This window comes from Lissotriton helveticus, chromosome 10 (genome assembly GCF_964261635.1).
Source record: "Lissotriton helveticus chromosome 10, aLisHel1.1, whole genome shotgun sequence".
Classification (NCBI taxonomy): Eukaryota; Metazoa; Chordata; class Amphibia; order Caudata; family Salamandridae; genus Lissotriton; species Lissotriton helveticus.
This window is the reverse complement of record NC_136071.1, coordinates 614,703,229-614,731,181: the sequence shown is the minus strand read 5'-3', so window position 1 is coordinate 614,731,181 and position 27,953 is coordinate 614,703,229.

Sequence of the window (27,953 nt, the reverse complement as noted above, 5' to 3'; positions counted from 1 at the left end):
TAATCTTGACGTCCTAGATTTATTAAAAACATTTTTACATAGGATAGCCATCCTATCTTGCTAACATGATCTAGGCTTGTCACGTCCTTTAAGATAGTACGGTTATAAACACACTCCTCGGTGGTCCAGACCCTGTGCCACAAAAGTACTGGTTGTACCTTAATGATATCTTCAATATATGGCTGACCAACTTCCGTGTGGCAAATATAAGTAGAGACACTCTGGTACAGCAAGAAGGTATCTCATAAACATGTTTTCCACCACCTGGAGGCATTTCACATTGGCATATCCCCATATACGTGCGCCATAGATAGCGATTGCTACGCATGTTGCTCTATAAATTGTTAAAAGTTCCCCAATTAGTTTTTTGCCCATCTTCTTGCTGAAATTTTTTAAGGCTATTATAGATTTGCAGAACATCAGCCTTCTTGCCCTTATTGCACTTGACCACAGGCCAGATTGCTCAAACAATATACCAAGGTATGGAAAAGTTGGGGTGAAGCCCAAGGGCTTTGAATTAATGTACATAGTTTGTTTCTTTTTATCTGCCCCTGAACCACAGTTCATGCAGAACGTTTTTGTACAATTAATTCTCAAGTCCAAACTAGACATAAAAAGGGTGAATGATGTAACCATCCTCTGCAAAGCAAGGGGGGTCCGAGCCATCAAGACCGCGTCTTCCGCATATAGTAGTGCAGGCACTGATCTTTTTGCTATCATAGGCATGTCCCTGCACTCCTGCAGCAAAGTTCTTTCCAGGTCATTGATGTAGATTGTAAATAAAAAGGGAGCAAGGACACACCCTTGCCGTACCCCTCTCGCTGTGCCAAACGATCTTGTGCACTCACCATTCTTGCTATAGCGGACTAATCAGCTGACACACCTGTTGCAGAATTTTGCTGCAATCTCCGGGTTACGGGTATATGTTGAAAAATCCTGCATATAGGCATTTAAGGCAGGGGGTCAAGACCCAGACTTCACCATTAGCGGTAGAAAAGTGCAGTGGAGAGACGACACGTTTCGCTACCTAGGTATTCGGATCTATCGCCAACATAAGGACCTGTTTAATGGGAACCTGGAAAGGGCTTTGACGGCAATCCAGTCGCAAATACACTTTTGGGGCACACTACCACTTGCAGTAACAGGCAGAGTAGCACTAGCCAAGATGGTTATCCTCCCAAGGCTCTTATATTACTTTGCGAATCTGCCTATATATATATTCCTGCTTCCTTCTTTGCACACTAGAGAAACAAGTTAGAGACTTCATATGGGGCAATGCCCGACACCGAATGACGCTAACAAAGCTGTACTTACCAACAGACCAAGGGGGCTTAGCAGCGCCCTGCTTTGAGCACTACTACCTATCTGCCCAACCACAGTGGGTAGCCCGATGGCTGGTGGATAGGAACTGTACAGACAGGGCAACCACACAACCACCCTACCCACTGGAACAAATTGTTGGACTCTTCCACCCTGCCACGAAGTCGAGGACACCAGAGCCATTGTTAATTGCAGTGGTGTACAAATGCTTCCGCAGGAGTTTATAAATACCCAGCGGCGTTATTCCCCATGCACCAACGATACCATTGGAGGAATCCCCCAGTGCCCATGCAGTGCTCACGGTACAGACAATAGAGGGGTGGCAGGAGAGAAGTGTTCAGACTCTCAGGGCTCTATATCGTGATGGAACACTCATACCATACACGTCTCTGGTGGAAGACAAGGGGTTTCCCACCGGGGCAATTTCTTACGCATCGCTCACTGATAACCACACTGACAACCAGATGGGGTGACATGACTACGGAGTTGCAGCCACACCTCACCATACAATATTTACATGTCATAGAGCGTGGCAGGCATCTCATACGTTGGTTTGCCACCTCGTTTAGGACTCATGCAGCGATAAGCTTGGATTCCCTCTGTGCAAGTGGGAACTAGACCTGGGGCGCAAACTTGTAGACAAGGAATGGACTCAGATATTAAAAAGTCCATCACGTACACCCAGTGTTAGACCTGGTACCATTGGCGTGAGTCTCCCTTCCATCCCCTCTGTTTTTGCTGGTTAGATGCTTTGGGCACTGTGCCACTGCTATTCAGTGCCACAGTGCAAGAGCTCCCTATTGTAAATTACTGTAATGGATTAGTGACTCCATGATTGGCTTATTTGATTTACTTGTCAGACCCTAGTACAGTGCACCATGTGTGCCCAGGGCCTGTAGATCAAATGCTGCTAATGGGCTTGCAGCACTGATTGTGCCACCCTTAGAAGCAGCTTGTAAAGTGTGTCTCAGGCCTGCCATTGCAGAGCCTGTGTGCAATCTAGTACTGCCATGTGACTTGGAAAGTGTACCCACTTACCAGCCCCCAAACCTTCCCTTTTCTACATGTTAGCTACCCCTAAGGTAGGCCCTAGGGCAGGGTGCATTGTATGTAAAAGGTAGCCCATGCCCTGATGTGTGTGGCATGTACTGATAGTGAAGTACAACCAATTTCGTTTTTCACTATTGCAAGGCTACCTGTCCCCATAGGCCAGAATGGGCAGTTTTATTATAACATCTTATAATGCTAACTGACCTAGGGAACATGAAAGAAATAATTTAATATGCCTGAACTCAGAATGATAAAATACATGTTTTAGTAAAGTTGGTTTTAACATTCTGTGTTTGGAAATACCACTGTTAGAAAGTAGGTATTTTCTTGCCTAAACCATCCAGCCTGCCTCTGCTAGGTTGGGTATTGGATGTCTGGTTTGTGAGTGACAGGGGCTAAGGGGACTCCAGGAGGCAGGGTGAGTCAGCACTAGGCTGAATAGATCTATCTGCTTTGGGTGTGGTGGGAGGAGTAGCGCCAGGGCCTGAAAAGGGCTGTGCCTGCCTTCCACAATGCTGGCTCCACCTCCGTTGATGCTTCTGATGACCCTGGCCCACACTGACAAAGGAAGAAGTTGTGCACTGGCAGAATGCACCCAGAAATGGTTTTGACCAGGTACAGACACTCTCTGCCTTCAGAGATAAATGATGTGTGTGTATTAAAAGGGGGACCTAGACCCCAGAACTTTAGATCGTTTCTGGACATCAAGACGGACCTTTTGCCAAGGAGAAGAACCAGAGAATCTGCAGGAGTTTTTTATTTCCCCTCTGTCAGTGTGTTGCTTTCTGGGGTTGGCCTGTAGTGGTTTCTTTATTGCCAAGGAAAGGAGAAAGACTTTTATTTGTAACTTTCATCATCTTGAAGAAGAATCTCCAAGGGCTTGAACTGTGCTTGCCTCCTCCTGAAGTCTCCGGGATACAAGACTTCACCACCAGCTCCCCCCTGAATTTCCTTGCTGGTAATTCTGTCTGCAGAAGCCTGCGTGTTGTTGGGAGCGAGACTCAACTAGAAGAAGAGTTTCGCATCCGCAGCTGTCGCCGCCGCATCATCGGAGAATCGTGTTGCCACCGCAAGGGTCACCGTCACAGCACACGAAAAGCGTGTCTCCATCGCAGCTATGTGTCGTCGCATCACCGGAGAAGCATGTCCCAACCTCACGAGTCGCCATCGCATTACCAGAGAAGCGTGTCGTAGGGCCTTTCGTGGCTCCAAAGTTACAGAGTCGCCGGACGGCCACCGGGCGTGCACGCATCATCTTTATGTCGTCGCATCGCATCAAGGGCGCCATCTTCTCGCATCGCACCAGACCGTTGCATCACATCAAGGCACCATCTTGTCGCATTGCAACCGGGACGCACCTCGAGATCGTCACATCCCCTCCTCTCCGGTAAGGAACAGACGCATCGCCTACTTTGCGCAAGCACTGAGGAGCAGACACATCGCCTCCCCCGAAGCAAGGAACCGAAGCATCGTTCTCCCTGCGAACCTTTTATTTATCTTGCGTGACGCATGCAAAGGTACTTTGTGGGAAACATGTTGCATTTACCATCTAAAGTGAACTGAGTTATTTCTACCATCTTAAAGTCATTTTCTTAAAAATGTATTGTGGATTTTTGTCGTTTGGGTCTGTGTTAAGTCTATATAAAGAATACTTATTTTTATTAAACCTGTGTTGTGTCCATCTGTAGTGTTTTCACTGGATTACTGTACGTGTTCACAAATGCTTTACACACTGCCTCTGAGATAAGCCTTCCTGCTCATGCCAAGTTACCAAAGGGTTGAGCAGAGGTTATTTAGGAGTGTAGCCCCCTTACTCTGACTAGAAGCAAGGGTCCCCATTTGGACAAAGGTGCAAGCGATTGCCAGCTAGAGACCCCCAGTTCTAACATTGGTGGTCAGCAGTGAGGATTTGAACTTGCATTTGTGACTCATATACAGTGATTGGTGTACACTACTAGTGAGTGCAGACCGAACGCAACCACATCCATTTTTTGGTAGATTTTTTTTCCTTGGGTTTGTTACTTTTTTGCTAAAGACTGCCAGTTCTTATTGCCATGAGTAAAGCAGCATCCAACGCATCTATGGATCTAGATTTTGAGGAAGAAAGGTTGGAGACCTACAATGTGAAACAGCTGAAAGCCTTCTGTAGAAAATGTAAAGTTGTTACTCCAGGCCTCACCAAGAAGGATGAGTTCCAAAAGGCGCTGAGGCCTGGGTGGAAGCAAGAAATGCCTCTGAGCATGTGGAAGAGCCTGCAGAAGCGGCTGAGAATGGAGAAGAGCAGCTAGATGGACCATTGGGTCCAGCCAGGTATGGGTTGACCCCAGAACTTTATAGACAGAGGTTCAGGAATTGTAAAAAGCTGGAGGCAACCACTTAGGTAGAATATGTATCTTTCTTTTGCAGAGCTATGGATGGTTGGGTGAAGGGTAGCAAAGTTAGTACTCTTGAGGAGCTCTATGATTTTTTTGCATGCGAGCACTTGTCTGGTAATTGTTTTCCAGAGCTACGCCAGCACTTTATTGATAGCAAGCTAACTAACCCTAGGAAGCTTGCTGAGGAGGTGGACCGCTGGGTGAGTACCCGGGTCCACAAGGGTCATGTGGGAGACTCCACCAAAGGTGTGCAGGATCCCCAGCAGAAGTGTGGGGGGACAAGGGCAAACAGACGGAGTTCAGAAAGGGCCCCAAAGTAATTCCCAAGGGAACCAAGGTAACGGTTCCCAGCCTCCCCTATGAAGAAGTCAGAGCCCCCGGCAGGTAAACCTGTTCACAGGGGGCCCCCTACATGCTTTCAGTGTAAGCCAGTGGTACACCGCTGGTATGATCCCCAGTGTCCCCAGAAGGATCGCAATGACCGTCCCCGTGCACCACCCGGTCAGGTGGTGAGTGTAGCCCTGGGAGGGGAGGAGATAAGTACCCTAGGTGGGTGGGGTCCCACAGAAATGTCCCTTGTCTCTTTAGGAGATTGTGAGGTGGTCCCCACCAGGACTCAGCTGCCTGATAACACTAAAAAATACCGGCAGTGGGTGACCATCAATGGCCATAGGGTGGAGGCTCTCAGAGACACCAGGGCCAGTGTGACAGCTGCCGGTGTCTCAGGAGCAGGTGATCCCCCATGCATTCTTCCCTGTAGTGTCCTGCGGGCAACTCAGAGAGCCACTGTGAGCTGGCCTAGGTTCCCTTTGAGTGGGGGGGTCTCAGGTACTCTACAAGTAGCTGTGAGGCCAGCCATGCTTGTGGATTGTGTGTTGGGCAATGATTTAGAGAGCTCCACTTGGGCTAAATTGGAGAAGAAGTCTCATTTGGAGATGTTGGGTCTGCCTGAGTAGGCGTGTGTGACTACTCGGTCTATGGCAGCCAGTAAGGGTGTTCAAGAGGTCCTGGAGCCTGAAAGTATGGCCCAGGTACCTGCCTTAAAGAGAAGAGGTAGGGGGTGCGGGAACCCAGAACACATTTTTCCCACGGTCCAGGAGGATTCAGACCTTGAGTGGGATGCCCTGGAACCTGCAGGGGCGCAAGTTGCTGAACTGGGGGACCTGCCTGAGCTGACCTATTGGCAGTAATGGAAGGAATTTTATGCAGAGCAAAAGAAGTGCCCTTCTCTTGTGCGTTTGCGGCAACAGGCCACAAACCGGCAGCAGTTGATCAGTCTGGATCACATTGGATCTACTGGGAGAATGACCTCCTGTATAGCGAGCCCAAGGCTGCTGAGCCTGGGTCAGCCTGTGTGCTGGTGTTACCCCAGCGCTTCAGAGCCTTCCTACTGGGTTTGGCTCATGATGTACCTTTAGCTGGACATCTGGGGCAGGACAAGACCTTTGAAAGGCTTGTCACCCACTTTTATTGACCCCAGAAGCGCAAGAGTTCAGATACTCATTGTAGGACTTGTCAAACTTGCCAGGCAAGTGGGAAGAGTGGGAGGAAGCACAAGGTTCCTCTCCAGCCCTTCGATGCGGTCAGCACCCCCTTTGAAAGGGTGGGCATTGACATTGTGGGACCTCATGACCCCAAGACAGGCATGGGCAGCAGGTTTATCCTGGTCGAGGTGGACCATGCTACCCGGTACCCGGAAGCCATCTTGCTCAGGACAGTGACGACCCCCATGGTGGGACGTGCACTGATAGAGGTTTTCGCCTGTGCGGGATTCCCCAGAGAGGTGGTGTCAGACCGTGATACAAACTTCACTTCTAAGTATATGAAGTCCCTGTGGCAGGAATGTGGAGTAACTTATAAGTTCACCACCCCCAATGTAATGGGCTGGTTGAGAGTCAACCGGACCCTCAAAGGCATGATTATGGGTCTTGAGGAACCTATGGGGTGTAAGTGGGACGTCCTCTTGCCTTGCCTTCTCTTTGCTTACCGTGAGGTGCCAAAAAAAAGTCCTTAGGGGTTAGTCCCTTTGAACTGCTGTATGGATACCCGGTAAGAGGTCCTCAGAGTCTGGTTAAGGAAGGCTGGGAGAAAGCTCCCAGGAAACCTCCCTAGGATGTATATAGTTATATGCTGGCTTTCAGGAACCCGACTAGGCAATTCAGACAACTCGCTCAGGCGAATCTGGAAGCCAGCCAGGAAGAGATGAAGCGGTGGTACGATCAGAATGCCACTCTGATTGAGCTTCAACCTGGTCAGAAAGTTTGGGTCATGGCCCTAGTGGAGCCCTGTGTGCTCCAAGATAAGTGGACAGGACCATTTGAGGTGGTGGAGCGCAAAAGTGATGCCACCTACTTGGTAGACTTGCAATCTCCCAGGAACCCTTTGCGGGTCCTTCATGTCAACCGCCTAAAGCCCCACTTATAAAAGTCTGAAGTGGGCATGCTCCTAGCGACAGATGCTGGAATGAAGGAAGAGACTGAGCCTCTTCCTGACCTCCTGTCTGCAACAGAGCAAGATGGTTCAGTGGATGGAGCAATTCTCTCTTCCACCCTGACCCCTGAGCAGCAGAATTATTGTCACCAACTGTTGGGACAATTCTCTGATTTGTTCTCCCTCGTTTCTGGTGTCACTGAGTGGTGCATCCATGATGTAGACACTGGAGACAGTCCTCCTGGTAAACACAAGGCTTACTGAGTGATTGACAAGGTCAGGCTTACATCAAGGAGGAGGTCTCCAAGATGTTTCCCTTAGGGGTGATTGAGTCCTCTAACAGTCCTTGGGCCAGCCCAGTGGTCTTGGTCCCAAAGGCTGCTGGACCGGGTGCTACGCCAGAACTCCGGTTCTGTGTGGACTACCAAGGACTGAATTCAGTCACCAGAACTGACGCACATCCCATTGCCAGAGCTGATGAGCTCATTGATCAGCTTGGGGCTGCACGGTACCTCAGCACGTTTGATTTGACGTCTGGGTACTGGCAGATCACCTTGACCCACTTACCAGCCCCTAAACCTTCCCTTTTCTACATGTTAGCCACCCCTAAGGTAGGCCCTAGGGCAGAGTACATTGTATGTAAAAGGTAGGACATGCCCTAATGTGTGTGGCATGTCCCGATAGTGAATTACAGCCAATTTCGTTTTTCACTATTGCAAGGCTACCTGTCCCCATAGGCCAGAATGGGAACTTTTCTTGTAACATCTTATAATCCTAACTGACCCAGGGAACATAGTAGAAGAACAAATTTAGTATGCCTGAACTCAGAATGATAAAATACATCATGTTTGAAAATACCACTTTTAGAAAGTAGGTATTTTCTTGCCTAAACCATCCAGCCTGCCTCTGCTAGGTGGTGTATTACATGTCTGGTTTGTGAGTGGCAAGGGCTGAGGAGACTCCAGGAGGCAGGGGGAGTCAGCACTAGGCTGAATAGACCTATCTGCATTGGGAGTGGTGGGAGGAGTAGACCTGGGCCTGAATAGGACTGTGCCTGCCTTCCACAATGCTGGCTCCACCTCCTGTGGTGTGTCTGATGACCCTGGCCCACACTGAAAAAGGAAAAAGTTGTGCACTGGCAGAATGCACCCAGAACTGGTTTTGACCAGGTACAGACACTCTCTGCCTTCAGAGACAAAGGATTTGTGTGTATAAAAAGGGGGACCCAGACTCCAGAACTTAAAATCACTTCTGGACATCAAGCGGCCTTTTGCCAAGGAGAAGAACTAGAAAATCTGCAGGAGTTTTTTACTTCTCCTGTGTCAGTGTGTTGATTTTTGGGGTTGGCCTGCAGTGGTTTCTTTATTGGCAAGAAAGGGAGAAAGACTTTTATTTGCAACTTTCATCATCTAGAAGAAGAATCTCCAAGGGCTTGAACTGTGCTTGCCTCCTGCTGAAGTCTCAGGGATACAAGACTTCACCACCAGCTCCCCCCTGAATTTCCTTGCTGGGAATTCTGTCTGCAGAAGCCTGCGTGTTGTTGGGAGCTAGAAGCGCGACTCAACGAGATGAAGCGTGTCACATATACAGCTGTCGCATCATCGGAGAAGCGTGTCGCCACCGCAAGGGTCGCAGCCGGATCACTGGAGAACTGTGTCTCCGTTGCAGCTGTGTATCGTCGCATCATCAGAGCAGTGTGTCGCAACCGCAACGGTCGCCGTCACATCACCGGAGAAGCGTGTCGCAGGACCTGTCGCGGCTCTAAAGTTACAGAGTCGCCGCACGGCCGCTTGGCGTGCACGTATCGTCTTCAGGTCGTCACATTGCATCAAAGGCGCCATCTTCTCGCATTGCACCGGATCGTCGCATTGCATCAAGGGGCCATCTTTTCACATCGCAACCGCGTCGCACCTCGAGATTGTCACATCGCAACCGGGTCGTACCTCGAGATTGTCACATCACCTCCTCTCCGGTAAAGAACAGACACATCGCCTACTTTGCGCAAACACTGAGGAAAAGACGCATCGCCTCCCCCAAAGCAAGGAACCGACTCATCGTTCTCCCTGCAAACCTTTTGCTTATCTTGCGTGACGCATCCAAAGGTACTTTGTGGGAAACATGTCGCATTTAACTTCTAAAGTGAACTGAGTCATTTCTTCCATCTAAAAGTCATTTTCATAATACTGTATTGTGGATTTTTGTCGTTTGGGTCTTGTGTTAAGCCTATATAAAGAATACTTATTTTTTTATAAAAAACTGGGTTGTGTCCATCTGTAGTGTTTTCACTGTATTACTGTATATGTTCACAAATGCTTTTCACACTGCCTCTGAGATAAGCCTTCCTGCTCGTGCCAAGCTACCACATGGTTGAGCAGGGGTTATTTAGCAATGAAGCCCCCTTACTCTGACTAAAAGCAAGGGTCCCTATTTGGACAAAGGTGCAAGCCATTGCAAACTAGAGACCCCCAGTTCTAACACCCAGAAACATGTGCTTCAGGCAAATTCAGTTATATATAATACACAGTGCATACCTCACACCTGCAAAGATCAATAGGTATTTCAATTAAACAGACGCAGTGTGCCCGCAATGCGCTGAGTCAGGAGCTGATCTAATTCATATGTTATGGAGCAGCTCCGGGATAGGTGCATATTGGAGCGAGGTAGCCAATATGTTACATACTTGCACAGGCCATGAACTGCCTTTTGAATGGCCAGTATACTTGTTGCATACATTTAGGGGAACTTCAGCCACCAAGGTAATATCCAGGGGATGGTGGTAGCTAAGAGATTGCTAACTAAATGGTGGAAAGCAGCAGATCCGCCACATGCACAGGCATGGCGTCATTCATTGCTAGCATGGGCCAAGGCAGAAAGTATTGCCATCAGACGGGAGGAAACATTGGGCCTGTGCCAGGATCTCGTAGCAACATATTGGGATGCTTTTCTAACTGAGCTGCAGCAGGATGTAGGTGGGGAACTGAGAGACCTCTCGACTGAGTGACCTATCGACAGATGACACAAACAGGCATGCCACTTAAGTGAATGACGTGATATTCCATGGGCAAACAAATATCAGTCATGAGAGTGCGCAGTCACGTACACCACTGATGGGAGATACTGAGAAATATATCAGTAGGGTAACAATACACAAGCATATGTGGGAAAGCGGAACCAGATATTACTGGCGGGGTCAATGTTTTTTGTTGTATTCCCTTTCCTTTGTTAAATGTATTATAATTAAACAGACTCTTGCATAAGTTCACATCGACTGCAATTGCATTTAAATGTACCTAACTGTAGGCCTTACATAATGTACAATGATGATCAAAAGAAAATAATGCAAACGCTTCTAGGCTCGAAACTGCTGTTAAGATACACCAGATATATATTTTCTGTAAGTATGCAAATTCCTATAAAAATGTATAAATTCAATAAAAGAGATTTTTAAAAAAAATCAAAGGATTTTACATCAGACTACCTCAAATTTACTAATTCTACTTTGTTATCAGAAACAGGACCTTTGGTAGAAAAGGGAAAAAAGGTAGGAGTTGTTACAGTTATAGAGTGGTGATTTCTGCAAAAGATAACCAGAGCATTCTTTCCAGTAAGCCGGGAACTCTCTCAGTGTACACAGTAAGTTTGGGAGGATCATATCAGATAACTCCAAAGGATCACTCTAACGCAAGGGATATGGGTTTGTACTTCTTCTCAGAAATATCTTGAATGGAGTACAAGGATTAAAACCATCTTGTGAATTATTATTTACATCTTTTGATCAAGGGAGCAAAGCCAAAGTTAAGAAATTCAAAAGAGTTCTGCTTAGAATGGGTGAATTGGGACATTACATCTCTGACACCAAAGATCGTGATCTTGGTTCAAAAACACAAATATCTCAAATTGGCAAGAAAATTACTAACCTAAAATTGGAAAAGGAGGACCTCAAAAATAAATCCTATTTCTATAATCTCTGATTGATGAGGGTTCCAGAAATGTAAGAATCCAGGGAAAAGGATGTGATTAGAGGTTTATGATACCTGTCCTGTTTCAAAATAACATTCTAGGGGCGTGGTCTGTCCACAAAGGAAAATGGCCACCTGAATAGAGAGCTCCTCTGCGGGACGGGTTCCAGACAGAGGCAGTGCTCTCCCCAGAGTGGCTAGGGTTGCGGCATTGACGTTTTTCGTGGTGGAACTGGGTCAGTGGCGCCTCCCATCACTGCTAATGATACTATGGGAACCAAATTTCAAGGTGAAGATTGCAGCGCCAAGGACCCTTGGTATTACTGACCCGAGGTTAACTGGGATTAAGCCCCATACTGGTGAAGGAGTGACCTGGGGTTGCTGAGGAGTCACCGGGTCCTGAGACCCCTCAGGGGCCTCAGCCCTCACGTGATTCAGAGGCCCCGTCCTCTGCATCCATAGAGGGCCCCGGCCAACCGGATGTGACAGAAATAGGGCATCAGTACTCCCCTCACTACTGTTGATCCTGAGAGGATTGGAATTTGCGGATCGATGTGACGTTTGCTGCGAAGTAAAGTAAGGCCGTCTCCTACATCTACCAAATGCCCCTATGAACTAAGAAGCATTCTGAGGTGATTTAAGTAACACTGAGCCTCGACGCACCTCAGGAACCTCGACCCTCGCATGATTCAGAGGCCCTGTCCCGCTTGTACCGCTTTGTTCGCCATAAGTTGGCAGGGTATGCTCAGAGGTGAGTCCCTTGCTTACTTTGCCACTGGATTCAAGCAAGCCTGGCTGAAGACGGCTGTAATGCCAGAAACCGGTCCTAGGAAGCTTGTTTTCGGTCCAGGGAAGGCAAGGCTTGGCAGTTCGGGCTGGACTGTTCCCATGAGGCACAGGGTCAGACTGATTTGCATATGGGCGTGTCTGAACTGGGGTGGCAGAGTGGGCTAAAGAACGGTGATGGATTAAACCCAAATCTGTTGACTGGGTGTGAGTGTTTGATTGGTTCAGATGCTCCGTCCATCACCACCCCCTTTTGTACCGCTTTTTTCGCGATAAGTTGGCAGGGTATGCTCAGACGTGAGTCCCTTGCTCACTTTGCCACTGGATTCAAGCAAGCCTAGCTGAAGACGGCGGTAATGCCAGAAACCGGTCCTAGGAAGCTTGTTTCCGGTCCAGGGAAGGCATGGATTGGCAGTTCGGGCTGGGCTGTTCCCATGAGGCACAGGGTCAGACTGATTTGCATATGGGCGTGTCTGAACTGGGGTGGCAGAGTGGGCTAAAGAACGGTGATGGATTAAACCCAGATCTGTTGACTGGGTGTGAGTGTTTGATTGGTTCAGATGCTCGGTCCATCACCACCCCCTTTTGTACCGCTTTGTTCGCCATAAGTTGGCAGGGTATGCTCAGACGTGAGTCCCTTGCTCACTCTGCCACTGGATTCAAGCAAGCCTGGCTGAAGACGGATGTAATGCCAGAAACCGGTCCTAGGAAGCTTGTTTCCGGTCCAGGGAAGGCATGGCTTGGCAGTTCGGGCTGGACTGTTCCCATGAGGCACAGGGTCAGACTGTTTTGCATATGGCCGTGTCTGAACTGGGGTGGCAGAGTGGGCTAAAGAACGGTGATGGATTAAACCCACATCTGTTGACTGGGTGTGAGTGTTTGATTGGTTCAGATGCTCCATCCATCACCACCCCCTTTTGTACTGCTTTGTTCGCCATATGTTGGCATAGTATGCCCAGACGTGAGTCCCTTGCTCACTTTGCCACTGGATTCAAGCAAGCCTGGCTGAAGACGGCTGTAATGCCAGAAACCGGTCCTAGGAAGCTTGTTTCCGGTCCAGGGAAGGCATGGCTTGGCAGTTCGGGCTGGAATGTTCCCATGAGGCACAGGGTCAGACTGATTTGCATATGGGCGGGTCTGAACTGGGGTGGCAGAGTGGGCTAAAGAACGGTGATGTATTAAACCCAGATCTGTTGACTGGGTGTGAGTGTTTGATTGGTTCAGATGCTCCGTCCATCACCACCCCCTTTTATACCGCTTTGTTCGCCATAAGTTGGCAGGGTATGCTCAGACGTGAGTCCCTTGCTCACTTTGCCACTGGATTCAAGCAAGCCTGGCTGAAGACGGCTGTAATGCCAGAAACCGGTCTTAGGAAGCTTGTTTCCGGTCCAGGGAAGGCATGGCTTGGCAGTTCGGGCTGGGCTGTTCCCATGAGGCACAGGGTCAGACTGATTTGCATATGGGCGTGTCTGAACTGGGGTGGCAGAGTGGGCTAAAGAACGGTGATGGATTAAACCCAGATCTGTTGACTGGGTGTGAGTGTTTGATTGGTTCAGATGCTCGGTCCATCACCACCCCCTTTTGTACCGCTTTGTTTGCCATAAGTTGGCAGGGTATGCTCTGACGTGAGTCCCTTGCTCACTTTGCCACTGGATTCAAGCAAGCCTGGCTGAAGACGGCTGTAATGCCAGAAACCGGTCCTAGGAAGCTTGTTTGCGGTCCAGGGAAGGCATGGCTTGGCAGTTCGGGCTGGACTGTTCCCATGAGTCACAGGGTCAGACTGATTTGCATATGGGCGTGTCTGAACTGGGGTGGCAGAGTGGGCTAAAGAACGGTGATGGATTAAACCCAGATCTGTTGACTGGGTTTGAGTGTTTGATTGGTTCAGATGCTCCGTCCATCACCACCCCCTTTTGTACCGCTTTGTTCGCCATAAGTTGGCAGCGTATGCTCAGACGTGAGTGCCTTGCTCACTTTGCCACTGGATTCAAGCAAGCCTGGCTGAAGACGGCTGTAATGCCAGAAACCGGTCCTAGGAAGCTTGTTTGCGGTCCAGGGAAGGCATGGCTTGGCAGTTCGGGCTGGACTGTTCCCATGAGGCACAGGGTCAGACTGATTTGCATATGGGCGTGTCTGAACTGGGGTGGCAGAGTGGGCTAAAGAACGGTGATGGATTAAACCCAGATCTGTTGACTGGGTGTGAATGTTTGATTGGTTCAGATGCTCCGTCCATCACCACCCCCTTAAGTACTGCTTTGTTCGCCATAAGTTGGCAGGGTATGCCCAGACGTGAGTCCCTTGCTCACTTTGCCACTGGATTCAAGCAAGCCTGGCTGAAGACGGCTGTAATGCCAGAAACCGGTCCTAGGAAGCTTGTTTCCGGTCCAGGGAAGGCATGGCTTGGCAGTTCGGGCTGGAATGTTCCCATGAGGCACAGGGTCAGACTGATTTGCATATGGGCGGGTCTGAACTGGGGTGGCAGAGTGGGCTAAAGAACGGTGATGTATTAAACCCAGATCTGTTGACTGGGTGTGAGTGTTTGATTGGTTCAGATGCTCCGTCCATCACCACCCCCTTTTGTACCGCTTTGTTCGCCATAAGTTGGCAGGGTATGCTCAGACATGAGTCCCTTGCTCACTTTGCCACTGGATTCAAGCAAGCCTGGCTGAAGACGGCTGTAATGCCAGAAACCGGTCTTAGGAAGCTTGTTTCCGGTCCAGGGAAGGCATGGCTTGGCAGTTCGGGCTGAAATGTTCCCATGAGGCACAGGGTCAGACTGATTTGCATATGGGCGTGTCTGAACTGGGGTGGCAGAGTGGGCTAAAGAACGGTGATGGATTTAACCCAGATCTGTTGACTGGGTGTGAGTGTTTGATTGGTTCAGATGCTCCGTCCATCACCACCCCCTTTTGTACCGCTTTGTTCGCCATAAGTTGGCTGCGTATGCTCAGACGTGAGTCCCTTGCTCACTTTGCCACTGGATTCAAGCAAGCCTGGCTGAAGACGGCTGTAATGCCAGAAACCGGTCCTAGGAAGCTTGTTTCCGGTCCAGGGAAGGCATGGCTTGGCAGTTCGGGCTGGACTGTTCCCATGAGGCACAGGGTAAGACTGATTTGCATATGGGCGTGTCTTAACTGGGGTGACAGAGTGGGCTAAAGAACGGTGATGGATTAATTCCAGATCTGTTGACTGGGTGTGAGTGTTTGATTGGTTCAGATGCTCCGTCCATCACCACCCCCTTTTGTACCGCTTTGTTTGCCATAAATTGGCAGGGTATGCTCAGACGTGAGTCCCTTGCTCACTTTGCCACTGGATTCAAGCAAGCCTGGCTGAAGACGGCTGTAATGCCAGAAACCGGTCCTAGGAAGCTTGTTTCCGGTCCAGGGAAGGCATGGCTTGGCAGTTCGGGCTGGACTGTTCCCATGAGGCACAGGGTCAGACTGATTTGCATATGGGCGTGTCTGAACTGGGGTGGCAGAGTGGGCTAAAGAACGGTGATGGATTAAACCCAGATCTGTTGACTGGGTGTGAGTGTTTGATGGGTTCAGATGCTCCGTCCATCACCACCCCCTTTTGTACCGCTTTGTTTGCCATAAGTTGGCAGGGTATGCTCTGACGTGAGTCCCTTGCTCACTTTGCCACTGGATTCAAGCAAGCCTGGCTGAAGACGGCTGTAATGCCAGAAACCGGTCCTAGGAAGCTTGTTTGCGGTCCAGGGAAGGCATGGCTTGGCAGTTCGGGCTGGACTGTTCCCATGAGTCACAGGGTCAGACTGATTTGCATATGGGCGTGTCTGAACTGGGGTGGCAGAGTGGGCTAAAGAACGGTGATGGATTAAACCCAGATCTGTTGGCTGGGTGTGAGTGTTTGATTGGTTCAGATGCTCCGTCCATCACCACCCCCTTTTGTACCGCTTTGTTCGCCATAAGTTGGCAGCGTATGCTCAGACGTGAGTGCCTTGCTCACTTTGCCACTGGATTCAAGCAAGCCTGGCTGAAGACGGCTGTAATGCCAGAAACCGGTCCTAGGAAGCTTGTTTGCGGTCCAGGGAAGGCATGGCTTGGCAGTTCGGGCTGGACTGTTCCCATGAGGCACAGGGTCAGACTGATTTGCATATGGGCGTGTCTGAACTGGGGTGGCAGAGTGGGCTAAAGAACGGTGATGGATTAAACCCAGATCTGTTGACTGGGTGTGAATGTTTGATTGGTTCAGATGCTCCGTCCATCACCATCCCCTTTTGTACCGCTTTGTTCGCCATAAGTTGGCAGGGTATGCTCAGACGTGAGTCCCTTGCTCACTTTGCCACTGGATTCAAGCAAGCCTGGCTGAAGACGGCTGTAATGCCAGAAAGCGGTCCTAGGAAGCTTGTTTGCGGTCCAGGGAAGGCATGGTTTGGCAGTTCGGGCTGGACTGTTCCCATGAGGCACAGGGTCAGACTGATTTGCATATGGGCGTGTCTGAATTGGGGTGGCAGAGTGGGCTAAAGAACGGTGATGGATTAAACCCAGATCTGTTGACTGGGTGTGAGTGTTTGATTGGTTCAGATGCTCCGTCCATCACCATCCCCTTTTGTACCGCTTTGTTCGCCATAAGTTGGCAGGGTATGCTCAGACGTGAGTACCTTGCTCACTTTGCCACTGGATTCAAGCAAGCCTGGCTGAAGACGGCTGTAATGCCAGAAACCGGTCTTAGGAAGCTTGTTTCCGGTCCAGGGAAGGCATGGCTTGGCAGTTCGGGCTGAAATGTTCCCATGAGGCACAGGGTCAGACTGATTTGCATATGGGCGTGTCTGAACTGGGGTGGCAGAGTGGGCTAAAGAACGGTGATGGATTAAACCCAGATCTGTTGACTGGGTGTGAGTGTTTGATTGGTTCAGATGCTCCGTCCATCACCACCCCCTTTTGTACCGCTTTGTTCGCCATAAGTTGGCTGCGTATGCTCAGACGTGAGTCCCTTGCTCACTTTGCCACTGGATTCAAGCAAGCCTGGCTGAAGACGGCTGTAATGCCAGAAACCGGTCCTAGGAAGCTTGTTTCCGGTCCAGGGAAGGCATGGCTTGGCAGTTCGGGCTGGACTGTTCCCATGAGGCACAGGGTAAGACTGATTTGCATATGGGCGTGTCTTAACTGGGGTGACAGAGTGGGCTAAAGAACGGTGATGGATTAATTCCAGATCTGTTGACTGGGTGTGAGTGTTGGATTGGTTCAGATGCTCCGTCCATCACCACCCCCTTTTGTACCGCTTTGTTTGCCATAAATTGGCAGGGTATGCTCAGACGTGAGTCCCTTGCTCACTTTGCCACTGGATTCAAGCAAGCCTGGCTGAAGACGGCTGTAATGCCAGAAACCAGTCCTAGGAAGCTTGTTTCCGGTCCAGGGAAGGCATGGCTTGGCAGTTCGGGCTGGACTGTTCCCATGAGGCACAGGGTCAGACTGATTTGCATATGGGCGTGTCTGAACTGGGGTGGCAGAGTGGGCTAAAGAACGGTGATGGATTAAACCCAGATCTGTTGACTGGGTGTGAGTGTTTGATTGGTTCAGATGCTCCGTCCATCACCACCCCCTTTTGTACCGCTTTGTTTGCCATAAGTTGGCAGGGTATGCTCTGACGTGAGTCCCTTGCTCACTTTGCCACTGGATTCAAGCAAGCCTGGCTGAAGACGGCTGTAATGCCAGAAACCGGTCCTAGGAAGCTTGTTTGCGGTCCAGGGAAGGCATGGCTTGGCAGTTCGGGCTGGACTGTTCCCATGAGTCACAGGGTCAGACTGATTTGCATATGGGCGTGTCTGAACTGGGGTGGCAGAGTGGGCTAAAGAACGGTGATGGATTAAACCCAGATCTGTTGGCTGGGTGTGAGTGTTTGATTGGTTCAGATGCTCCGTCCATCACCACCCCCTTTTGTACCGCTTTGTTCGCCATAAGTTGGCAGCGTATGCTCAGACGTGAGTGCCTTGCTCACTTTGCCACTGGATTCAAGCAAGCCTGGCTGAAGACGGCTGTAATGCCAGAAACCGGTCCTAGGAAGCTTGTTTGCGGTCCAGGGAAGGCATGGCTTGGCAGTTCGGGCTGGACTGTTCCCATGAGGCACAGGGTCAGACTGATTTGCATATGGGCGTGTCTGAACTGGGGTGGCAGAGTGGGCTAAAGAACGGTGATGGATTAAACCCAGATCTGTTGACTGGGTGTGAATGTTTGATTGGTTCAGATGCTCCGTCCATCACCATCCCCTTTTGTACCGCTTTGTTCGCCATAAGTTGGCAGGGTATGCTCAGACGTGAGTCCCTTGCTCACTTTGCCACTGGATTCAAGCAAGCCTGGCTGAAGACGGCTGTAATGCCAGAAAGCGGTCCTAGGAAGCTTGTTTGCGGTCCAGGGAAGGCATGGTTTGGCAGTTCGGGCTGGACTGTTCCCATGAGGCACAGGGTCAGACTGATTTGCATATGGGCGTGTCTGAATTGGGGTGGCAGAGTGGGCTAAAGAACGGTGATGGATTAAACCCAGATCTGTTGACTGGGTGTGAGTGTTTGATTGGTTCAGATGCTCCGTCCATCACCATCCCCTTTTGTACCGCTTTGTTCGCCATAAGTTGGCAGGGTATGCTCAGACGTGAGTACCTTGCTCACTTTGCCACTGGATTCAAGCAAGCCTGGCTGAAGACGGCTGTAATGCCAGTAACCGGTCCTAGGAAGCTTGTTTCCGGGTTTCCGGTCCAGGGAAGGCATGGCTTGGCAGTTCGGGCTGGACTGTTCCCATGAGGCACAGGGTCAGACTGATTTGCATATGGGCGTGTCTGAACTGGGGTGGCAGAGTGGGCTAAAGAACGGTGATGGATTAAACCCAGATCTGTTGACTGGGTGTGAGTGTTTGATTGGTTCAGATGCTCCGTCCATCACCACCCCCTTTTGTACTGAGGACCTGTCCTCTGCATCTGAGCAGTTTACCTAACACATGGGTATAACAGAAATGGGGCAGAGGCACCCCCCTCACTTCTAGTGCTTCTGAGGAGACTGGAATTCATAGGCCGCTGACGCAACTGTTGTAAATCGCTACAAGGCTGCCCTCTACAACTATTGAATGTCCCTACCTTCCTGGCACAACAAGTGAACCGAGGGCGACTCCGGACAGGCAAGGAGCGGTGTGTGATGGCATTAAGTCTCATAAACCATTGTACCACACAAGGTAGGTGAGTGTATGGACCCGAGCTTCTGTTGAGACCTGAAATGTGTGAAGAGACTCGGTGAAGAGACTCGGTGAAGAGACGCACTTGAAAACCTTGCACATAAAGATTAAAGCAGACTCACAACCACCCAAAACATTCAAGGGACAGATGTTCTTTGACAACCCCCTCACATCAAGGCGTTGAGCACATTGTCACCACCAGCGCTCCTAAGACTATACTCAGACTAGTGCACCGCCAGGCACCACCGCAGCAACCCGAATCAGAAAGGGGCAATCAGGAGCACGTTCCTCCCCCCCACTCTTATCAGCCCGACAGAAGAAGATACCCACAACGGTGGTCATCAGGATATGATGCAGGAGCAACCAAGACGAGTCTAGGCCACAAGGACCAAGGATAAAGAGTCCGGTAGATAAGCACATCAATATAACAAACTACCCCAACCCTGTATACCAGCACAGGTGAAACGGAAGATCGATCCACACAGGGGTTTGTATTATTACTACAACAGCACACTGTCCTAGGCTAAAGACGATTGTAGGGCAATAAACACAGGAGCAAACCCTCCAAGCAACTCCTCTTCGCAGTAGTGCTTAAACAATCACGCAATATGCCTACGAAAGGAACCACCACTCCTGCAAGCAGTTCCTCTCAAGTCACCACAATCCTAACGCAAGGCAAGACCATGGATCGCATCTTACAGGAAATCTCGACGATCAGCCGTCGACTGGAAGATATGGACGCTAATATATGCTCTCTTGCAGCGGAGACTAAGTCAATTAGGGCAGATATTGTAGGGTTTCACACAAGAGCAGAGGGGCAGGACCAACGACTAACGGTAGTAGATAGCTGACTAGGTTCAGTCCAAAGCAGAGATCAAGAATTGTTATTCCTCTGCAGCAAGCTGGTCGACTTGGTAGACTGCGACAGACAACATAACGTGTGTTTCTTTGGATTCCCAGAGAAAATATAAAATCAGAATGCCAGAGCGTTTTTGTGTGACATCCTCCTGAAACTTGTTGGCTTCTTCTTTGATCCACCACTGGAAATTCAGCATGCACATTGCATTGGCCCTCCACGTAAAGACTCTGCAACACGCCCGAGACCCCTCATTGCCTGCTTTTTAAGGCACACACAATTGTTGATTGCAGCAAGTGCACAAGGCTCATACACATATGATGGTTAAAACATCTGCATGGCATCTGACTTCTCTAGAGAAACCAACGAACGACGAAAAACATTACTATCCATGAGGCGCCAACTGTGACAAATGGACATGAAATATGGTCTATTCGAGCCCGCCCATCTCTGCATCACCAAGAATGATTCAAAGGACTTCTATGACCCTGAGGATTTGCAGCACTTCCTGGACCAGCATGAAACCAAAGGATATGGACATCCAACATACTTTTTCAGAGCAGACTCAATCTGGCCCTAGACTTTCCTAACATACGCCAGACAGTAGACGACGGAACAGTAGTGGATCTCAACACCACTGCAGAGAACTTGAACGAATAACCCACACCCATGAGGACAATGTGTGGTATCCTGCTCTCATTTATGTCTAGTCCTTTCTCTGTATTCTGTACTCTGCTGCTCAGCCATTGTGTGTGTGATGTCACAGTTTGTTCTGGTGTGTATGGTTGAATGAAAAGTCAGTTGCTGTATGTGGACTGAGCAGCAGGGATGATGCTTCCAGTGGGGTTGATACTACTACAACCATCTTATTATCTAATGTTCCTGTCCTGATTGAACGGAAGAATGAATCTACCTTTTGAATATAATATAATCTCAGCATACTTCCTTTCTTGTATTCCACACTCTGGGGTATATGGTTGAATGTAAAGTCAGTTGCTGTATGCGGGCTGAGCAGCAGGGATGCTGCTCCCGGTGGTGCTGATACTACTACAACCATCTTATTATCTAATGTTCCTGTCCTGATTGCACTGAAGAATAAATCTACCTTTTGGATATAGTATCATCTCAGCGTACTTCCTTTCTTGCATTCCAAACAGTATCTACCTTCCCACAGGAACAGCACAGGGATGAATCCCGCTCCCCCTAAAACCTGCTCCAGATGTAGAATAAGATCAAATGGGTCCAGTTGTGATTGCAGTTACAGCTATAGTTGATGTCATCACCATGAATATAACCTGGGCCATCAACACCAGAGAATGAGTGGAGTATGGACGATATGCTGTGAAGGAAAATAACACCCAGGCACAGGAGAGCTGAGTATCGCCCCATTCTCATTCTCGTTATTATTATCATTATCACCATCATTATGGTTATAATTATAATTACATTTATTCTTATGCTTGTATTATTGTGTTACACTCTATGTGCTAATTGTGCTTGTTTTATTAAAAGCTTGAACAAGGATATACATATTATATGTTATTCACAATTGTGGCCCATAAGGCCTTAGCCATGTTTGTTTTGTTATGTATAATGACTAAGCTGCCTCTTAACCAACTCCACCTGCACCTGCATGTAATCCCCCCCATACTTTCAGATGGGACTAATGTTCTACCATACGCTGCCATGCTACATCATGGCACACCTCCCCTAGCCAGTATCCAATAACATACACATCCTGGCCCGCAGATCATAGATACTCTCTCGTTTAGCCCTGGCTATTACTTTGTCCCCTCGATGGAGCCCCTTCCTGCAGCCGTGCTCCAGTGAGCCCTGGCCTGTGGTTAAAAGTTAAAAATCCCGAGCGCTGCTACGCTACAACACACGACTCCTATTCCTAGTTGCTCCCCTCACCACCGATACCCCCCTCTTCTGGATTCCCCGTGGCAAAAAATACTATCCCTCACGCTACATCAATCCGGACTCTTTTGCCCATCTTCTCCATCACCATCGGCCCCTACCGCCTAACCGGACTGTAAAATCTTTGCTGGGGGCCAGGGATATTCCTCCCCATTGCCACGTCCATTTCCTTACCCCTCCTACCCTCCCTCCTCCTTTCTTGCAGCACCAACAAAACCTCACAAACTCCCCCACACCGCTGAAGTCCCCTAAACACACTTTCAGGTCCTGCCAGATACGAATTCCTCCCTCCTTGTTCTCACCGACATGAATAACACTCACTCCCCTTGCGCAATAACATGGAATGTCCATTGAATCACACATTCTGTCAAAAGGAAAAAAGTACTCTCTTACCTACAACCAAAATAGGTGGATGTGGCATTACTCCAGGAAATGCATCTCGATACACTTGAATCCATGCGTGGGAAAGGTGTTTCACAGCAGTGTGCAAGGGGGGAACACCAGACGTAGGTCCTATCCGCAAATGTGGGGTAGCGATCCTTATTTGTAAATCTCTCCCAGCCACGGTGTTAAAGACATGGACCGATCCAGACGGACGATATGTATTTGTCAAGCTGGGAATAGGGGAAGCTCATGTATGGGATCAGTTTATGCTCCGACGGGAACGAAAAAATAATTTCTTCTTCGACTGAACTGCTTACTAGCGAAAATAGGTGCCTCGCAATACCTTATAGTTGGGGATTGGAATTTGGTAAGAGATCTCGTCCTGGACAAGCCGGGCCCTCTTGACAAGGGCAACGCCGCGGACAGGGCCCTGATGGGGGATTATAGGCTGATAGATCACTGGCGTCTTTCTCACCCGGCCGATACAGAATATGCATTCACATCCCCTACTCATGGAACACTTTCGCTTGGATTACTTCCTAGTCTCCCAAAGTGCGGTGCAGCTAGTCCAGGAATCCCACATCCGCTGCAAATAGGACTGGCCAAACCGGGACCCAAACCCTGGTGCATGAATATACTGCAACACAGAACCCCTAAGGGTAATTCTCAGTTACAAGAACACCTTCAGAGCTACCTTCCCCCAATCAAGGGTCGGCAGACTCAGGCAAGACTCTTTGGGCCGCAGCTAAAGCTACTATTCAGTCCAAACTTATGCGAGATGCAGCACAAGCCAACAGGCAAAATGCTGCTCGACAGAAAGAGCTTGAACAGAACATTACGTCCTACACCCGCTTATATACTGCAGAGCCAACCATACAGCCCAGCAAATCTTAGGAGCAGGCCCGCATGGCATTGAAAGGCCTTTTCACGTCTGAGGCAGAATACGCCCTACAAAGAATGAAAGGTAGACACTATGACCAAGGAGAAAAATCAGGGAGACTATTGGTGGCACAGTTACGCCAGAGAGAAGCTGCTATGGCCATACTGGCCATAAGGTCAGCTGGGGGAATCATGTTAACCTGACCCCAGGACATTGTTAATGAATTAGCTCTTTTTTAAAAATCGCTCTATACCCCAGGGACACAAGTGGATCAGGTCAAGATGGTTTCTTTCCTCGCAGGAGTGGAACTTCCTCAACTCTCTGACAAAGGCAGAGAATTTCTTGAATGGGAGATCAGTAAAGAAGAGATTTTGCACGCTATAGACAACCTTCCATACAACAAAGCCCCAGGGGAAGATGGCTTTCCAGCTGAATTTTACCGGTGGGCAGGCAAGGGGATAGTTGATACTCTACATGCCGCATTTCAAAAGGTGGATCGCAGAGCCTCTCTAGGATCCCTCTATAATAAAGGAGTGATAGCTGAATACCCAAACCCAGGAAGGACACATTACTTTGCGGCAGTTACCGCCCCATTTCGCATTTCGTGACCGTCCTGCTTACAACAGACACGGCCGCTCCTCCACGCTGCTCCCCGACCTGCCTCCTCTAACACACTGGTATCGTTGCTCTCCCCAGCTGTCTGCACTCACCGCCATTATTTACTCTTCTCGCTCTGCAGGATCGCTTAATTGCGCACAGCGCTGCAATTTATGTAACAATCTCGCACTGTAGAAGCGCTTTATTTTGGTAAAACCGCCGCGAGTAATTTTAAATATCCCGCTCTGAAGGACCACTTTACTGCATACATCGCCGCATTTTATGTAAATCACCTCGCACTGCATGACCAATTTTATTGCCAAGATCGCTGTTATTCATTTGGTCTACTCACATTGCAGGATCGTTTTCTTTGTACTTGTTTATTCAGTGTGCCTCACAGCGCTGAACCACCTCTCCTGCTAAGTGGCTGCTGATATTATTGTGCCATAGCTTTGTGTTGCCTTGACTGACATTTATTTGAGTGCTTTCTACACACTTTGCTTTACTTTGGTTGCTTGCTCCGTCCGTCCCACGCTGCCGGCCATTTTGCTGTTGATGTTGTTGTTGTCTCGCCCTGCCCGAGTCTCCGCCCCGCTCCCGCCTTCCCAGCTGACCCTCCCTCGCCCCTCCCCTTCCACTATCCACATATGACAGATGCATTTACGCGCAGCGTCCACACGCTACGGCCGCGCCAAAGGTAAGCCCGTCTACGCCCGTCCACGCCTGGACCGCGCCCAGTGCCAGACCCCCTGGTCCCCGTCCCACCCACCCCACCCGCCTCACTTACGCCGCCTCCACCCTCCTAGCCCTTAACCCCGGCCGACTCCCCGACTGCGCTCAAGCCGTCCCTGGACACACCCATGGACCCTTCACGTGCAACTCCTGCAAGTATGACGGCACCAAGACCTACTCCACATCCACTAACACCAAACTGAGACCTGACACCAACCACCTAAAATGCATCCTGCTCAACACCCGCTCGGTTCACAAACACGCCATCGACCTTTGGAACCTACTAGACACCATCTCTCCGGACGTCGCCTTCCTAACTGAAACATGGATGAACGCCTCCTCAGCCCCAGACATCACCATTGCCATCCCGGAAGGCTACAAGATCATCCGAAAAGACCGCAACAAGCAAACAGGAGGAGGCATCGCTATTGTCCACAAGAATTCCATCCGAATCTCAACCAGCTCAGACGCCAACCTCGCTAGCGCCGAGCACCTCCACTTCCAGATCCACACCGACCCCAAGACCACACTCAGAGGCACCCTCCTCTACAGACCACCAGGACCCCGAGCACAATTCAGTGAAGACATCACTGACTTTATCACCCCACACGCCCTCTCCTCCAAGGACTACATTCTACTGGGAGACCTCAATTATCATCTGGAAAAAAGTAACGACAGCAACACCACCGCCCTTCTGGACAATCTTGCCAACCTCGGACTCAAACAACTTGTTAATACCCCCACTCACCTCGCAGGTCACACACTCGACCCTATCTTCACCTCCAGCAAACATATCTCCTTCAGTCACACCACAGCTCACCACTGGACGGACCACAGCTGCGTTCACTTTATCTACAAAAAGACCACAACCCACAACCATCCTCAACCTACTCTGCGAAGAAACTGGAACAAAATCACCAACGACCAGATCTCCTCATCGCTTCTTCAAAACCCCCCTGCCCACTCATCGAACGCCAACCAAGCAGCCATCAACCTCACTCAATGGTTACCCAACAGCGCCGACAACCTAGCACCCCTGAAAAAACGTCAAATCAAACAAGGCAACAAAAACGTCCCCTGGTTCAACGATGATCTTAAGAAATCCAAAAAACTCTGTCGCTCCCTCAAGAAGGGCTGGAAAAAAGTCCCAAACACCAACACCAGAGTCGCCTTCAAAAACGCCACCCACATACACCACCAACTGATCCGGACAGCCAAGAAAACCGCATTCAAAGACCGGCTTGACAACAACGCCCACAACAGTAAGGAATTATTCAACATCGTCAAAGAATTCACCAACCCCATTGCCAACTCCAACGACATCACTCCCTCTCAAGACCTCTGCGATTCCCTAGCTTCGTTCTTCCACGACAAAATCGCAGACATCCACAACAGCTTCGACAACCAACCCGGAGACCAACCCACCCAACCTTCTGCCACACCTTCACCCCCCTTGAACTTCCTTAATGACTGGAACCCAATCTCCACGGATGATACCATCCGCCTGATGAACACCATCCACTCAGGATCCCCCTCAGACCCATGCCCTCACCACATCTTCAACAAAGCAGATTCCATCATCGCACCCCACCTCCGTGATGTCATCAACTGCTCCCTCACCTCCGCCACCTTCCCAGATAGCTGGAAACACGCTGAACTCAGCGCCCTTCTGAAAAAACCCACAGCTGACCCCACCGAACTAAAAAACTACCGCCCCATATCTCTCCTTCCATTCCCGGCCAAAGTCATCGAGAAAGCTGTCAACAACCAGCTCGCCGCCTTCCTCGAAAGCAACAAATCCCTCGACTCCTTACAGTCCGGCTTCCGAGCCAAACACAGCACTGAGACCGCACTCATCGCAGCAACAGACGACATTCGAACTCTACTGGACAATGGTGACACCGTCGCCCTCATCCTCCTCGACCTCTCCGCTGCCTTCGACACAGTTTGTCATAGCACCCTGTTACAACGCCTCAGTAACATCGGAATTCAAGGAAAAGCACTGGAGTGGATCACCTCGTTCCTTGCCGGAAGAACTCAGAGAGTCAGCCTCCCACCATTCAAATCAGAAGCCACTGAAGTCATCTGCGGCGTGCCACAAGGATCTTCACTCAGCCCCACCCTCTTCAACGTATACATGAGCCCCCTCGCGGCCATCGCACGTCAACACGACCTCAACATCATCTCCTACGCTGATGACACTCAACTGATCCTCTCACTCACCAATGACCCCAACACCGCCAAAACCAACATACATAAAGGAATGAGAGAAGTAGCCGAATGGATGAAGCACAGCCGTCTGAAACTGAATTCCGACAAAACAGAAGTCCTTATCTTAGGTACCTCCCCCTCCGCCTGGAACGACTCGTGGTGGCCAGAATCCCTTGGAAAAGCACCCATCCCAACAGACCACGCACGAAACCTGGGCATCATTCTGGACTCCTCACTCTCGATGACCAGACAAATAAACGCAGTTTCATCATCTTGCTTCAACATTCTTCGCATGCTCAAAAAAACATTCCGCTGGATCCCCACTGAAACCAGAAAAACGGTCACCCACGCACTGGTTACAAGCCGCCTGGACGACGGAAACACCCTATACGCCGGTACCACCGCAAAACTTCAGAAAAAACTCCAACGCATCCAGAACGCATCAGCCAGACTCATCCTAGACATTCCGCGTAAAGATCACATTTCTGGTCACCTGAAAAACCTCCACTGGCTCCCCATCAATAGGAGGATAACATTCCGCCTTCTAACCCACGCACACAAAGCACTTTACCAACTTGGACCCGAATGCCTCAACACACGACTTTCCTTCTACACCCCCTCCCGCCAACTACGCTCCTCCCACCAGGCCCTTGCTGCTGTACCTCGCATCAACAAAACCACCATGGGAGGAAGATCCTTCTCCTACCTGGCGGCTAAAACCTGGAACTCACTTCCCACTCACCTTCGCCTCACTCAGAACCACCTAGCATTCAGAAAGCAACTTAAAACCTGGATATTCGACAAGTAACTCCCCACCCTTTTCCAAGCGCCATGAGACCCTCTGGGTATGTAGCGCGCTATATAAATCACTGAATTGAATTGAATTGAATTTGAATTGCGATATCAAAATCCTGGAAAGCGTCCTGGCCACCCGTCTTCACAAAGTTCTGCCTATTCATCATACGCAAGTGGGATTTGTACCGGGACGCTCCTCAGGAAGCCTTTTGAGCACTCTGGCCCACACGTTATGGCCCGCCAGATCTCTTCAGAATGACACACTGGCATTGTCACTCAAAGCAGAGAAGGCGTTTGATCACGTTGAGTGGGAATATCTTTTTTAAAGTTTTGGAAAGATTCGGATTGGGGGACCAGTTTATAGACAAGGTGCGACTACTATACGATAATCCCACTGCACAAGTTAACTGTGGAGGCTTTATTTCAGTCTCATTCCCGATCCGCAGAGGAACAAGTCAGGGATGTCCCCTGTCCCCTCTC